This window comes from Sphaerodactylus townsendi, linkage group LG05, assembly GCF_021028975.2.
Source record: "Sphaerodactylus townsendi isolate TG3544 linkage group LG05, MPM_Stown_v2.3, whole genome shotgun sequence".
Lineage (NCBI taxonomy): Eukaryota > Metazoa > Chordata > Lepidosauria > Squamata > Sphaerodactylidae > Sphaerodactylus > Sphaerodactylus townsendi.
In genome coordinates this window covers 27,168,476-27,184,067 of record NC_059429.1, presented here as the reverse complement: position 1 = coordinate 27,184,067, position 15,592 = coordinate 27,168,476, and positions in this window count along the sequence as shown.

Sequence of the window (15,592 nt, the reverse complement as noted above, 5' to 3'; positions counted from 1 at the left end):
CTTAGTTACGTCCCTCCTCTCAGCAGTAGTGTGCAGAACTTGAAGCAGTCTAGCAGGAGGTGCACCGGTGTGCGTGGCAGCCTGCGCCAGCGTGCATTCGTTTCCCGCCCAAGGAACGGCACAGTGGCTGCGTCCTTGCCACAACCCCGCCCAGGAATGCCCCGCCCCCGGAATGCCCGGCCAAGCCCCTGTCATGCCCTGCCCAGCCCCATTGGCGCTACGCCACAGTTTGAATCCCACCACCATGGGAACCTGTTACTAAAATTTTTGGATCCCACCACTGCATGGAAGTCAGGCTGATTCTCAGCAAAGGGGCCTGGAGCAGGCCCAGAAGCCCAGTGGAGGCCTCTGCCCTCTTGGAGCAATAACAGGGAAGTATGCAGGGCTGACTAGGGAAGAGCCAGGAGGAAGGGCCAGGGTTGGAGCCCGATTATGGGGAAGGGAATAAAAAAGATGAGGGCCTCAACAGCCAGAGAGGATACTCCCATGTTACTTCCCGGATCACAACCTGTTACCCTGTTTGAGGCCAGACGACAGGCTCCTCAGACCCTGGGGAGGACACCCTGGGCAGTGCTGGCACTCAGAGGCTCAACTGTGTGGTCAAAATGGAGGAGGGAAGCCCTGCAGTGTGCCTTGAGCTCCTTGAAGGAATGGCAGGCTGGCAAGAGGAAAGAAGGAAAGAAAGTGTAATGGAAACACTGGCCTGAATGGTGACGACAAGACAGATGACAACAATACAGAAGGATATTGTCAAGAAGGATATTGACAAGCTGGAACGTGTCCAGAGGAGGGCAACCAAAAGGGTTAAAGATCTAGTCCATGCCCTATGAAGAGAGACTTAGGGAGCTGGGGATGTTTAGTCTGGAGAAGCGAGGATTAAGGGGGGGACATGACAGCTATGTTTAAATATTTGAAGGGATGCTATGTCGAAGAGGGAGCGAGCTTGTTTTCTGCTGCCTTAGAGGCTGGGACATGGAATAATGGATTCAAGGTGCAGGAAAAGAGATTCCACCTAAACATTAGGAAGAACTTCCTGACCGTCTGGGTTGTTTGACAGTGGAATTCACTGCCTCAGAGAGTTGTGGAGTCTCCTTCTTTGGAGGTTATTAAAGAGAGGCTGGATGGCCATCTGACAGGAGTGCTTTGATTATGTGTTCCTGCATTGCAGAGGTTTGGACTTGATGGCCATCCAGCCTTGATGGGGTCTCTTCCAACTCTCTATGATTCTATGATTCTAGATCTTAGAAGAAAGGTCAGCCCTGGTAAGTATTTGGATGGGAGATCACAAAGGAAGTCCAGAACTGCTAAGCACAGGCAGACAATGGCAGACCTCCTCTGAACCTCTCTTGCCTTGAAAACTCTATGGCACCCTCTGCACAGCAAATGTGTAACGGGCTGCAGCCAGGATAAAGTAACCTGTTTTCCTGTTTTCGCGTCCACATGCAGGCAGCAATTGGAGCCCATGGAAACAACCCGGGTTGCAGTTGCGCCTTTGCATGCAGTCGCGCCTTATCTCTCTTTTTTTTGCTTTCCACCAATGCGTAGCTATGCAGGCATGCACAAATGAACCGCCACAGCCACTCTGATGTTTCACGATACAACCATCTGCACCTGGGTAGCTATGTAGATGTAAGCCACAAAAAAAAAAAATTAAGGACAATGGAGGCGAATAAAGAGCCTTCTGCCCGGCTGTTCATTTGTGGGAAGCTGCAACCTGGGATTTTTTTAAAAGACTTACTAATAGCATGATTCTTTAAAAAAAAAAAAACAGGTTGGGGGAAATCACAGGGCAGACTCGTTTTAGGGGTGGGATCTGTGTAAAGTTTCCCCCCACCCCAAAACGGGTTTTTAACTATCCTACACCTGTGTTTATTGGTCCTTATGGAACAGGTCTATGGGGTCGCCTAAGTCAGTTGTGACTTTATGGCACTTTCCACCATCTATTGATAGAATTTATAGATTGTCGAAGGCTTTCACGGCCGGAATCACTGGGGTGTTGGGGGGTTTCCGGGCTGTATTTCAGTAGCATTTTCTCCCATACAGCCCAGAAACCCCACAACACCCCAGATAGAATTTATCTTCCACTTTCTAGCCACAGGTGGCTAACAGCAACTTGATCCATCTAGTTGCTGGTCCTGAAACACATTACTCCAGTAATCTAACTGGCAGAACATCCTCTGTATATGTTCACAAACATGCACTCATTCAAATCCTACCTGCTAGCAACTTGGTAGCAAACAGAGAAACTCACACTCAAAGTACCAAATTGTAATTTCACCCAGGTATTTTCCTTACTTGATCATCAGGGAACAGGTTGCATGTGAGAACTGACCCAGCACCTAGAACTACAAACACAATTATTTCCAAGGCTGATGGGTCACACATTCAGACTGCCAATCATGAAATGTGCAGTAATCCAGGGATAATCTTTCATCGGCTGAAACAAATCACAGAAGGAGTTAACATTTGTGCAGATTTTTCATAGAGGGCTGAGTTTAAACGTCACTTTTAGAGTCTGCTTTTAGCCTGAGAACTGCGTGAGACTCATTTTGAGCAACCCCACATTTTATGTTCTTTTTGTGCTTTGGCTGGGTTTTTAATGCTGGACTTTAATGAATAACTTATGGTGTTTTCTGCTCTTTTTTAAAATGTTTGATTTTGTAAGCCACGTCTGGCAGGTTCCCTTGCTACCCTGAGTAGGCAGTCTTCGCTTAGGTTGGAGAAAATAGCTGGAAACAGAAGGGGTGACTGGTATCAATAGCCTATCTATACCAGGACGATCCTGGGTAAAAACCGGTCAACTGACCAGGTAGTTGTATAATTAAACTTGGTTTTATTAAAGAATACAAATAGTAAAACAAGAAATACATACTTACGTTCGTTGCTTAACACATGCACACAGAGCAGACAAGAGCCGACTAAGAAAACAAGGAAGAAGTTGGGTGTGATTTCAGGGATAGGTGATAGTTACCAGTCTTGATGGGATATCCAAGGAAAGCAGTGCTGAAGAGGGAAAGGACTAGCATTTCCAAGAGCAAAGGAAAGAGCACACGTGCAAGTGCACACAGATCCAGAATACACACTATGAATGGCCAAAGGACCAATATTTATACCCCAAAATGGGTCCCAAAAAGCCAGAGACATACAATTGATTGCTTTTCTGGAGTTCCAACAAAAAAAATAGGAGAGGCTTGACGAGTCCGTCACTACCCATGAGAATGGCTTGGCTATTTTCCTGAATACGGGTTGATTGCTGGGATGGGTGCAGCTAGGGTAAGTATTTGTCTGTTCACAGCTCTGATTAAATCACCTTAGGGTGACACACTGGGGGTTAGCTAGTCCCATTGTCCAACCAGCCACACCTTGGGGCCAAAGTGGTCAACTCCCTTCCTGCCCAGGATTGACACACATGATGGATCCCAAAACTCTCTGACAGACATCCATTTTGTGGGGAGCAGTATCTTGTTGGCCCCCATGCCTTCGTGACATGCCTTAGCAGGAGGAGGGGGTTCAACTGCTTCTACCCTGCATTGGCAGCACAGAAATATTCTAGGCAAATAAATAATGCAGTTGTGGAGTGGACAGATTGTCATTCATACCATGTTTCCCTTAAATACAGACCCGAAAACAAACAATGGTGCTGACTCACATGAGGTATGTTGGATGCATACACTGCAATGCACAGGCATATCCGGCAAACAGACTGGTGTACATGCCTGCAAAATTGCTGAGATTTTCTTATTTCCTCTGTCAGTTCCATTCTAAGGTCTAGTTTGCATAAGCAGAGTGGTAGAATGAACTGCACCTGTGGAGGGAGGGGACTCCAGTTCTGACTGTGCCTTCGGATTTAAAAAAAAATCCTGGAGATAAAACCCTAGCAGTGCAAGGAGGAAGTGTCTACTGACACATCATCTTTGCTTGATGGGCTAGCTTTCTGTCTGCAAGAAGCTCTTAGTACCATATGGGCACACTCCCCAACAGAATCCTCTATCTGCAGGCCAAAACAGTGGAAGACCTTTCTTGTTCCTCAGCTTTCTGAGCAAAGCAGGCCCACACAGTTCCTTTGGAGGAGTCTCAAAGGGCACCCACACATGCACACACGTGTTTGTGATCTCATAGAGAGACATTTGTTTAAGACCCATGACTGCAGTTGATCCCCAATATCAGAAAGAGCCACAACAGAATGATAACAAGCAAGAAGCAGCCCAATATACGCAAACCCCACTGGTGAGAATATGATACGGAAGAGAGTGGGGTTATGACGGGGAGCAAAATGGGATTTATTTCACTGCCAGAGATGAAACATTCAAACTTCGCAAGCGCTGGTATCTATAGCTCTTTAACTGAAGAGAATCATAAGCCCCTTTTATGGTGAGGGAACATACCTTTTGCTAGGAGGAGAAGCCAGCATCTTTCCCAAATTGGAATTTTCTATATTAATTCAATCCTTTAATTTTTGAAGGGGATTTTCAAGGCTCTGCCTGCCTGTGCTTTTAAATAGCAAAATTCTACAGAGAGACAAAGAACATCAAGGCAAGAGAGGCCCAGTGGCATAATGGATGTATTATATTCTGGTTTATGCAAATACGGAATACCCAAGGTTGCTTTAGAAACTCTTTATTCAGGCTTTATCTATATATTATTATAATACTTTTATTCCTCAAGATACGCAGGGAAGCCTATATGGAAAGGTGCCATCCCAATTATCCTATAAGGCACGTTAATGCTTAAGGCCTGCATGCCCAGTAGACCTCATAGCTGAGCAGTGATTTGAACAAAGGTCCCCCTGATCCAGTATTATGTCCCTCAGATCACCTGGCTAAACAGGGTGTCAACCAGAAACCTCAGCCCTTGCTTACACCGGCGTTTTAACAATACACTGTAGTTCACTATATTTGATCATTTTCAAAGCACCAATTTTCATCTCTTTATTTCTCCAATGACCAATGCCCCAACATTACCACAGAGCTAGTATGGACAAGAGTTGTTGGAGTAGAAATGAAATATATATATATTATATTATTATTATCATATATATTATATATATATTATATATTATATATATTTGAATCCCTGGTGGTGGAAAGCACTATCAAGTCACATATTTGATCATTGACGGTAAATAAAGTCGTCTTCTTAATCTTCTATCAAGTCACAGCTGACTTACAATGACCCGATAGGGTTTTCACGGCAAGCGACATTCGGAGGTGGTTTGCCATTGCTTGCCTCTGCATGAGCTGAGAACGTTCTGAGAGAACTGTGACGAGGCCCACGTCACCCAGCAGGCTTCATCTGGAGAAGTGGGGCATCGAACCTGGTTCTCCAGATTAGAGTCCACTGCTCTTAGTCACCACACAGTGTTGGCTGTGAATCCCTACTGTTCTACAAAGCTCATTGGATGACCTTATGTCAGTTGTTCTCTGTCAGCCTAACCTACCTCATAGAGTTGTTGTGAGGATATTTATTTATTCGTCTCATTTAAACTCCAATTTTCTCCCCCAAAAATCTTACATGGTTCTCCTCTCCTCCATTTTATCCTCACAATAGCCTGATGAGTTAGGTTGAGAAGATACGACTGGTCCCAGATCACTCAGCAAACTTCCATGGCGGAGCAGGGATTGACACCCAGGTCTTCCATATCCATCATCTTCACCCAACACTCTGACCACTACACCAGGCTGGCTCTCAATGGTGAGGAAAACATGTAAGCCACTGTGATCTCCTTAGAGATAATGATGGATAGCAAGACAGAAAGACAGACCAATGAGACCGATCCATACATGACTATCCTTCTGAAATCACCTGTTTATAGGCTCTTGGCCTTTTGAGCATCTCACTGAACTTTGTACTCCTGGTCATGCAGACAAATCAACCAGTGACAAATATTAAGATGCTACAATTGTCTTAGAACAGGGGTCAGTTCGCAACTGGTGAGCCATTGGCCACATCTCCTTCCCACACACATGTAAACAACTGACTGCTCATCTGCAATTCTGAGGCAAAAAAGCTGAGGAGAAAATGTTCTGTACAGTGATAGGTCTTGCTGGCAGGCCATTTTTAGGCCGGAATGGGTGGGTGTTCTGACCTAAGGCCATTCTTCCTCATCTCTGTCCGTCAGTCTGTCCCATTTTTTACCCCGCCTTTCTTCCAAGGAGCTCAGGGACGTGAACACTGCTCTTCCCCCTCCGCTTTATCCTTATGATACCCCTGTGAGGTAGATTAGGCTGAGAAACAGAGTGATTGGTTTAAGGTCATCCTGCAAAGTGAACAGCTGGGTGGGATTTCCTCAGCTCTAGCCTGATAGTCTATGTACTATCTCCGATGAATAGGTGAGCTACACCACACTTACTTCTCCAAGGAAAGCTCTTTAGCAAGGTTTCAGAGAGGCTGCACACACCAAGACATCCTTCTCTGACTGTGATCAGAGAAAGAAGCCCAGACACCAGTTTGGGAAGGGGGAGGTGAAAAGAATGAAAAGCAGACTTGGAGATTAAGGCTTTAAAAAGTCCTGGGAACAGAAAGGATTCGGAGATTAAATGGACATCAAAGAATTAGACATCAGGATTAGCCAAAGTTCTCCTGGGAGCCAGATGTCCCTAACATCAATGGGAAGACAGAAAGTTTTGTCTACACAACCCTGTGCTTCCCTCCCTTTGCCACTGACCTTGGCTCCTGAAAAGCAAAACTGCCCACTCAGGCTAAGAGAGATTTGCAAACTGCAGTGGTGGAGAGATAAGGAATCCAGGCCTTTTGCAAAGAAGGAAGGGAGGAAGAACCAGGCACATGTTGTGTTCCAAAAGATTGCTGGGAAGTCTATGGTTACCAGCTCTGAGCTGGGGAAAACCTGGAGATTTGGGGGTTGGAGCCTGTGGAGGGGAGGGTATGAGGAAGAGTGGAGCTTCAAATGGGGTACAATACCATAGAGTTCAGATTCCAGAGCAGCCATTTTCTCCAGGTGAACTGCTCTCTGTCACCTATAGATCAACTGTAACAGCAGGAGATTTCCAGCCACCACCTGGAAGGTGGCAACCCTGAGGAGGTCCCTGCTCCCTCCCTACTTTGTAACTGAGAAGCATATAAAGGGAACTAGGATGTGATTTCTTCATTTTGAAGGGCACTGTTTTCTACAACAGCAACTGGACGGGATCTTATCCCTTGGAGCTGACTTCCCTGAAAATTATATTTTCCTATTAGATTTCACAGAGTGGAAAGATGAGGGTTTACAGGTGAAATGTAGCAAGCCAAATCATGAACAACTTACCTAGCAAAGAAAGCAGATGCTTACATTTATGAGTGGGATAGAATCTTCTTGAAAGGCAACGTGGTCTTCTTTGGACCGAGCAGCATAGTTCTCCCAGCCATTCACAGAGCCAAAAGTTTTTTTCCCTGTGTCCCGTTGGAGTGGGAGACCTTGCAACAACAGCGGGTTTCTGCTGATTTATGTGTATATATATATATCACAATCTAGTGCTATGCCTGCCTACTTGGAAGTGAGATCCACAATCCCATAGAATGTGCAAACAGTTATTAAACCTTCTGTAACTTGATTGTTCCACAAGGAATTCCTCAATTACATTGAACACACTGTAAAATCTAAATAGATGGAAAGGGACAGTTTAAGATAATTTTAATCAACAAAAACTACCCCTCATTACTAGAAAGAAAGGTCCCCTTAAATATCTTCTTCTGGTATTCTGGAGATATGGGAACATTGGTCTGTTATAATAAGATTCTCTGGTGGATTAAAAAACTGACTAATAAAAGCCATCAGTTTTATGGAGACCCCACAGTTCTCTCTCTTTCTCCATTTCTTCTTGCCACTACAGCAGATGGGTGTACAGCCATTTTTTCTGAGCCACTGAGTTCTTTGTTTTTTTATGGCTTCCCACATGACATATGTCCAATCTCAGACTAGCAGATGTGATTACACATCTCACAAACACAAATATTGGTGTTAGTGCAAGGGATGGAATTCGCAGTATGGGCCTTGGAACACGTTTTTTCCCCTATAGAAACTATTATTTTAAAAAGGTAAAGTTTCCCCTTCAGTTGTGTCCGACCCTGGGGTACCACTGCAAGCAGTGATTTCATAGGCAAGCCGTTTTTGTGGGGTAGTTTGCCATTGCTTTCCCCAGCTGTGTGCTAGGTACTCATTTACCGACCAAGGAATGGCTGGCTGGCTGGCTGAGTTGACCATGAGCCAGCTTCCAGGATATCTGACCCACAGGGGGCTCAAACTCCTGACTGTGTGAGTGGCAGTGCAAGCACTTAACCACTATGCCACGCAGCTCCTTGTACAATTCATTCCTCCAATCTAAATAATGCCTCATGGTGCAGATTTCTCCCAAGGAGCTCCTAAGTTGTCATATTTTGTACATGCTAATGTTGGTTTTTAGAGTATCTTGGTACATAAAGACTTGCTGGCCAGATATTTGACTGTTCCAGAAATTAGGATTCATGTTAACTGACACTGATATCTTGCTTGTAGTTCTTAGCTGGAAAACTATTTTTAACAGATGCTGGCCAACCATTTCCTTGTTCAGTGAGTTGCTGGTTAATAGTTTGGAATGTCTTGTTGATGTTTCATCTCTATGTTTTCTTAATAACTTGGAAACTCTCTGCATTATTAAATGAGATACCAAGAGAGTTGAGAGACAACAACTTTCCAGCTAAGGAGAGGAGTCAGAGAGGCTCCAGCAACAATTTGATAGGTTTTGAATGTTGAATCAGAGCTATGGTTGCCAACTCCAGCTTGGGAAATTCCTACAGATTTGGGAGTAGTGACTGGGGAGGGTGGAGTTTGGGGCAGGAGCTCATCAGAGATGTAATGACATAGAGTTCACCATCTAAAGTTACTGTTTCCTCCAGGGAATTGATCTCTGGAGAATAGTTTTAATACCAGATGTCCAGGTCCCATCTGGAAGTTGGAAGCAGAGAGAAAATGTTTCATAAGCCAGGCCCTGGGTAGTTACCAGACCCAGAGGACTCTGAGGCAGAGCCTGAGGACACAGTGCAGACAGAGTTGGCTGCTCCTGAGGAAGACCAGGCAGCAGAGCCAACACCCAGACCTTCCTGCCTGATGACATACAGGTGGAGGAGGCTGCAGATCTTCCTAGGGAACCCAGTGATGAGCCAGCTGTGCATAGGAGGCAGATGTTGAGGCTGCTACTGCAGAAGCAAAGAAGGAGTGCTCATTTGACAGCAAGATATAGGAAATCAGAAGTCTTTGCATCTGATGAAGATTAACTCCTTGCAGAATCCCAGTCCCTTGAACAAGGCTGTCTATCTAAGCCTTGCTGTGAGCTTGCTTCTGCCTGGGAGCAACAAGTGTGTTACCTGTCACCACTATGTGCCTGGTTCTTCGTTGATTCCCAGCCTACTCCTCAGTTCTCCCATGCCTTGACCTATTGGACTGTGACTTGACTAAGCATTGCCTGCCACCTGCCGTGACCCACTGAACTGTGACCTGACCATGCTTGTGCTTGCTGCCCATTTGGCCCTGCAAGGTCAGACCTGACCACACCCCTGCCTGCTGGCAGCACAAAATGTGTGACAAGCCTTTTTTTTTTCTTCTACTGAGGGAACACATGCAGGCTCCTAAGATTTTTTGGGATCTAGGTTTATTTTGAACTATGACCCTTCCCCTCAGTTTCCTGGTGTTCTACAGGTAGCGAGTGTGTAGGGTTTGGATTCATTGCTATGAAGTAAGTTTTATGATCCACAAGGAGATTATGGAAATCACCGAGGTTGGATTAATATATAAATAACTAAGAAGGTTTGTTTATTTACAGTTTGGTTTTAAAAGTACAAACCAGAAGAATAAGTCTCCAGTCAAAGTAGAAACCTGGCTGAAGCACAAACATTTAAACTGGTTATGGCTTCAGAGAGCAGTTAGAATTTTCTACAATTCTTTCAATCACAAACCGACTTTTATTGACTAGCTGCAAGGTTGGATCCTCTTTCCCACAAAGGATTCCATTCACACCAAATTGCCCTTTCTGCAGACTCAGACTAAATAATGCAAAATCTGCTCATCCCCAGAGACAGGCCGAACAATTGAGCACTCTCTTCTCTCCCAGGTAGAGCTAAACCACTCTGCTATACCACTAGGCAGAGCTACCCTTCACTCTGTCTGCTCTTTTTCCTGAGTTAGAGCTGGGCTCTCCCTGCTCCCTCCCTGAAGCAGAACTCAAGTCCCTCTTCTGTGTTCCCTCCAACATCTCACCCCCCCACTCCAGTGGTGGGATCCAAAAAATTTAGTAACAGGTTCCCGTGGTGGTGGGATTCAAACAGTGGCATAGCGCCAATGGGGCTGGGCGGGGCATGGCCGGGAATTTTGGGGGTGGGGCATTAATAATTTCTCTGTTACTGTAAAAACTCTTACTGTAAAAAAAAAGTTCCTAATTTCCAGCTGGTATCTTTCTGTCCATAATTTAAACTCATTATAGCAAGTCCTATCGTCTACTGCCAACAGAAACAACTACTTCTCCTCTAATTGACTGCCTGTCAAATACTTAATACTTTCAAATACTTCATTTTGTTTCTAGAAATCAAAAGAAGGATACTTTCCTTAAACAAGGAACTTTACCATATTTCTAAAAACATGTTTTTAAAACAGCTCAACAGGGAGAATTATCCCGTTTTCTACCTTCACTAACCAGCCACATAGGAAACAACAGGACTCGATGATTTTTGGACCTAATGGAATTTCTAACGGAAAAGCAGACCCAATTAGTAACCCCCTCTCGGCACACACAAATAATTAGTAACCCCCTCTCGGGAACTGGTGAGAACCTGCTGGATTCCACCTCTGCCCCCCTCTCAAAAATGACTGGATGCTGGAACAGCATTCCTATAGGCTCATTTGAGTGGCTGATTTTCCCTTCAGGAACAGAGGAGAGCCATAATTATCTGAAGGTGAAGCTGAAGACTCTTTGAAGTGGGGAATCTGCCATAGACGACCATGTCCAAGCCAGGTTGGCACCACCACAGAGGCTTGGCTTGGGTTCAGTCAGCATGGGACCAAGGTGGATTGGTGAGCCTTGCTTGAAGTGGTGAAATCCTTGTACCTGCCTTGGCAAGCAAGGTTGATTCTGCACAGTAGAAATATAATGGGCTGACGAAGGGAAATATCCTGGTTAAGGGAAGAATTTTGCATGGGTTCCTTCCCCAATGTGGGATTGATCCATTATATTTCCCTCAACCTGTTTTTTTTAAAAAAAAAAATCCCAAAATCGTGATCTTTTTGAAAAATCCTGGCTTGAACCCACTTCCATGAGAACGGCACGGGCGTCCAATTGCTATATTTTTCCTGCCCCGCCGCCCATTCTCCCACCTTATGTCATGTCAGTTTTGTTTCTGCTGAATTGCCAACTGGTGTGATAGCCCACCATTTCAGAAACATCCTCAGAGCACATTTTGTTCCATGACAGCAACTGTGAGCACCATTTCACCCAAATGTGTACAGCAACAATGGTCGTTTCCCCACTTACCATGACCACCCTTTGCTGCACGCTACTCTCAGTGAGCGTCATTTCTGGTGCACTCCCAGGCTTCCCCACGACCCCGTGGGGAAAAGGCGCAATTTTGAGGAGCGCCAGGAATGACGCGCGCTGAGGGGGCGCGAGAGCGGTAGCGTCGGGGCGGCTGCATTGTTGCCGCCCCTATAGTGGGGAGTGCCGGGGGACCCCGCGCTACTTGGGGAGAGTAGCACGCAGCAGATGGTAAGTGAGGAAACGATGAATATGTACAGGATTCACAACAAACATTTCCTTTCCTTTTTCTTTTTTGAGCGCTCAGAGCATGCAGCTAGGCAAATGCACACCTTTGGATGTGGATGGGACATATAGCTTTGTTCCCTTTTTGGACAAATTTTATTATTTTATATATCACAAAGTTAAGGAAGGAGGTTGCATGCTTCATGTTTACATGTGTTGTGGTTTCAAAGCCTTAAACTTTTTTCCCCATGCTGTAAAAATGGGAGGGAGAGGTCCTGCTTAGGCTCCCAGGGTTGCTGTGGATACTCTACCAATCAGATGCGTTCCCTTAGCAGGGGGCGGGAGCAGGTGGAAGGGGAACTGTGGTGATGGAACAGCCAATCAGAATGCAAGAAAAACAGGATCTTTGTGCCTGCGCGTTTGCATTGTAAAAAAAAAAATAGCGAAGTGGCAAAAAGAAAACGAATTGCTTCCTTCACGGAAAATGGGCACCCACGCAAAGGACAAAAATGGAATAAAATAGACCCGGAATCAAAAATAACGGATGTAATCTATTATTGCTATGCTGTGTGGTATTGACCCAAGACAAGCCAGACACTGCAGGAAAAGACAAAAGCAAAATTACATAGTAAATCAAGTGGCATGCATTATTCTGTTCTGCCCCAGTCAGAGAAGTCATCAACCTGGTATGTTGGATCACCTCACTATCTTCCTCTGGAGGGCTTTTCTTGGTGCTCCCATCCAAACACTGACTCAGTTTCCAAGAGCTGACAAAATCAGGCTATACCATGCTGTTTTCCTCCATTTTTCTTCTTAGGTTTTTATAAAAATAATTTTCTGGCAGTATTCACTGGGGCTTAGCCGTGTAGAGTCAGTAATGCACACCAAAAAAAACCCCCTGCATCATTGCTCTGTAGCTTACCATTCTGCTCAGAAAAGTTTGAAACCTTCTTCCAGCCTCAGGAGCCTTTGTCCACTTATGGAAGAGATGGTGGAAGAGCTCCTCAGTTTGGGTGAAGGCTCCTTAGGACTGGTCGAACAGCCAGCTAAGTTGGAGGGGCTTCTTAGATCAGGGGAAGGATTCAGACAATGCTGAGCACAACAGCGGGATAGCAGGATTATGTTTGTTACCCAAATTGGTTTGGCTTGTTCCCTTTTGTGGTTGGGAGAATTTGCTGGGAACAGACCTGCCACAGGAGAGGCAGGTAAAGGATCTCCACCGATTTATACAGATGTCTATGCCCCAAAGAAATCCACTCAAAAACAGAATTAAAAGGAGAAAAGTTACAATTTGGGGGGATTAAAAATAATAATTTAAAAACACTTGTAAGTTGCAAACACACAAAGAAAGAAGACGTCTGAGGGGGGATATGATTGAAGTCTACAAAATGATGCATGGGGTAGAAAATGTTGACAGAGAGAAATTTTTCTCTCTTCCTCACAATACTAAAACCAGGGGGCATTCATTGGAAATGCTGGGGGGAAGAATTAGGACTAATAAAAGGAAACATTTCTTCATGCAACGCGTGTTTGGTGTTTGGAATATGCTGCCACTGGAGGTGGTGATGGCCACTAACCTGGATAGCTTTATAAGGGGCTTGGACAGATTTATGGAGGAGAAGGGGGGTGGTCAAAAGTTTCCTTCACAAACTAGTGCTGTGTCCAAAGGCATCCAAATCCCATTGCAAACCTCAGACTTCTTTGTCATTGGGGTTACCCATCTGCAGATGTGGACCCCACCATCCTAACCTAAGAAACTGTATACATATGTAATTGCTGTCCAGTTGCAACTCTCTTATGGCAATCCCAGTAACAGGTTTTTAAGGCAAGTAGGAAGCAGAGGTGGTTTGCCATTGCCTTTTTCTGTGGAGTCTTCAGTGGTGGTTTCCCATCCAAGTTCTGATCCAGCTTATCTTCTGAGATCTATGACTATATTCTTATGTTCTTATGTTCTTATCTAATGAGAGCAGACTATACCATGCTACCTTCCCTCCCTTCCTAAGAAATGACACATTTCGCATCTGGGGGAGTCATTTTAAAGTATAGCCCCGCAGGAGGGTTTCTAGTGTGCAGCCACCTTAAAAAAAGCTGTCACCACAATGTAATTGCAAGTGGAAACACACCTTCAAAACCTACACCACATGAAAGAGTCCAATCTCAAATTCATCAAACGTGTTGACTCTCATTTGCACCAAATCTTCCAAAGGAACTGCTCCAACGCTGCTTGAATTCCTTGCAGACAAGCCGTTGAAAGGCTGGACTGACAGGCACTGTGGGCTCTCGCCAGCTAATATGAGCGAAATGAATTTGTAACATAAAATATTTCTAGAGCAGGGGTAGGGAACCTGCGGCTCTCCAGATGTTCAGGAACTACAATTCCCATCAGCCCCTACCAGCATGGCCAATTGGCCATGCTGACAGAGGCTGATGGGAATTGTAGTTCCTGAACATCTGGAGAGCCGCAGGTTCCCTACCCCTGTTCTAGAGGATAAGAGAAGAGTCAGAAGGCAAGAATGTCAAGAGATAGATTTTTCTTTATGACTCCAATTGAACAGACATTTCTCATTCACCAGCACCCACAGGGCTTCTTATTTGGCAAAGAAGATGACTTATGTGGCAGAGTGGCCGACCTTGGTTACGTGACACCTTCGGGTGGCAGGAAAGGGGATAAGCAATTGTTAAGAGAGCAGTTTCTATTTGCTGGGCCAGAGTTTCTCAGTGACCTTGCAGCAGGCCCAGTTCTGACCACGCTGTTCAAGTCTACCCCTTCCTTTGGGAAGCCACCAGCATACAATCCTTTACTCTGAACTCCTAATCTTCCTCAGACATGAAACAATTGCAGACCTCTTGAGTATCTTAGCTGTTAACTGGTTTTCCTATATTATCTCTGAAAAAACCTCCACTACAAGCAGTCATCTGGTTAGCTGCTTTGTATTCCCTTCTTTCAAACATAAAATACAAACACAGAGGAAAGTATGGTCCCCCAACCCAGACCAACATACCAAAAGTCCACCCAAATACCTCACAAAACACTGAAGACAATTAATGCGTAAAACATTGTGTTAAACGATTTCTATCAACCAATTCAAAAACATGAATGCTTGAAAATAACTCCACAGTTTCCACTGCTGAATAACTCAGTAGGAAGTAGGTTTGTGTACAGTCACACCACTTCAAATAGATGCTTCTTACAAATCATTAGGACTTTAAACATTACAAATGCTGCATTGCATTCAGGTGAGGTGACCGCCAAACTTTTTTGAACGCTTTTGCTCTTTGATGGCACCTTTGAAGCAATGCCCACCCTATCCCGGCAGGAGAGGGTGGGTCACAATTAAAAAAAATAAAGCCTCGATCGCATGAAGGCCATACCAAAGAAAAACTAAATGCAATATTTTAGTGTTAAGCAAAAGTTGGATGCTGAACTATACGAGAGTACTTACCTTTGTTAAACCTGTGGGCCCGTCTGGAATTTTGGAAACAGGTAGTGGATGCAGAGGCGTAGCAAGGGGGGAAGGTGCCCAGTGCACTGGTGTGTCCTCTGCCCCCGCCCTGCCCTGGAACATCCCCACCCTGACCCCGGAATGCTCCCCCCACACCCCCAGAACGCCCCTCGCCACACACCCCACGTGGGTGCATGCTTGGTGCATCGCGCACCCCCCGTCCCCTTGGAGCTACTCCTCTGAGTGTATACCACTTAAAATGGATGCCATGGGGGGGGGGGGTATTGCAATATGTTCAGGCGTTTCAGATAGGGTTGCCATCTCTGGATCTGAAAATGCCTGGAGATTTTGGGGGAGGAGCCTGGGGAGGGCAGGGTTTGGGGAAGAGGGGACACCTCAGTAGGCTATAATGCCATTGAATCCATCCTTCAA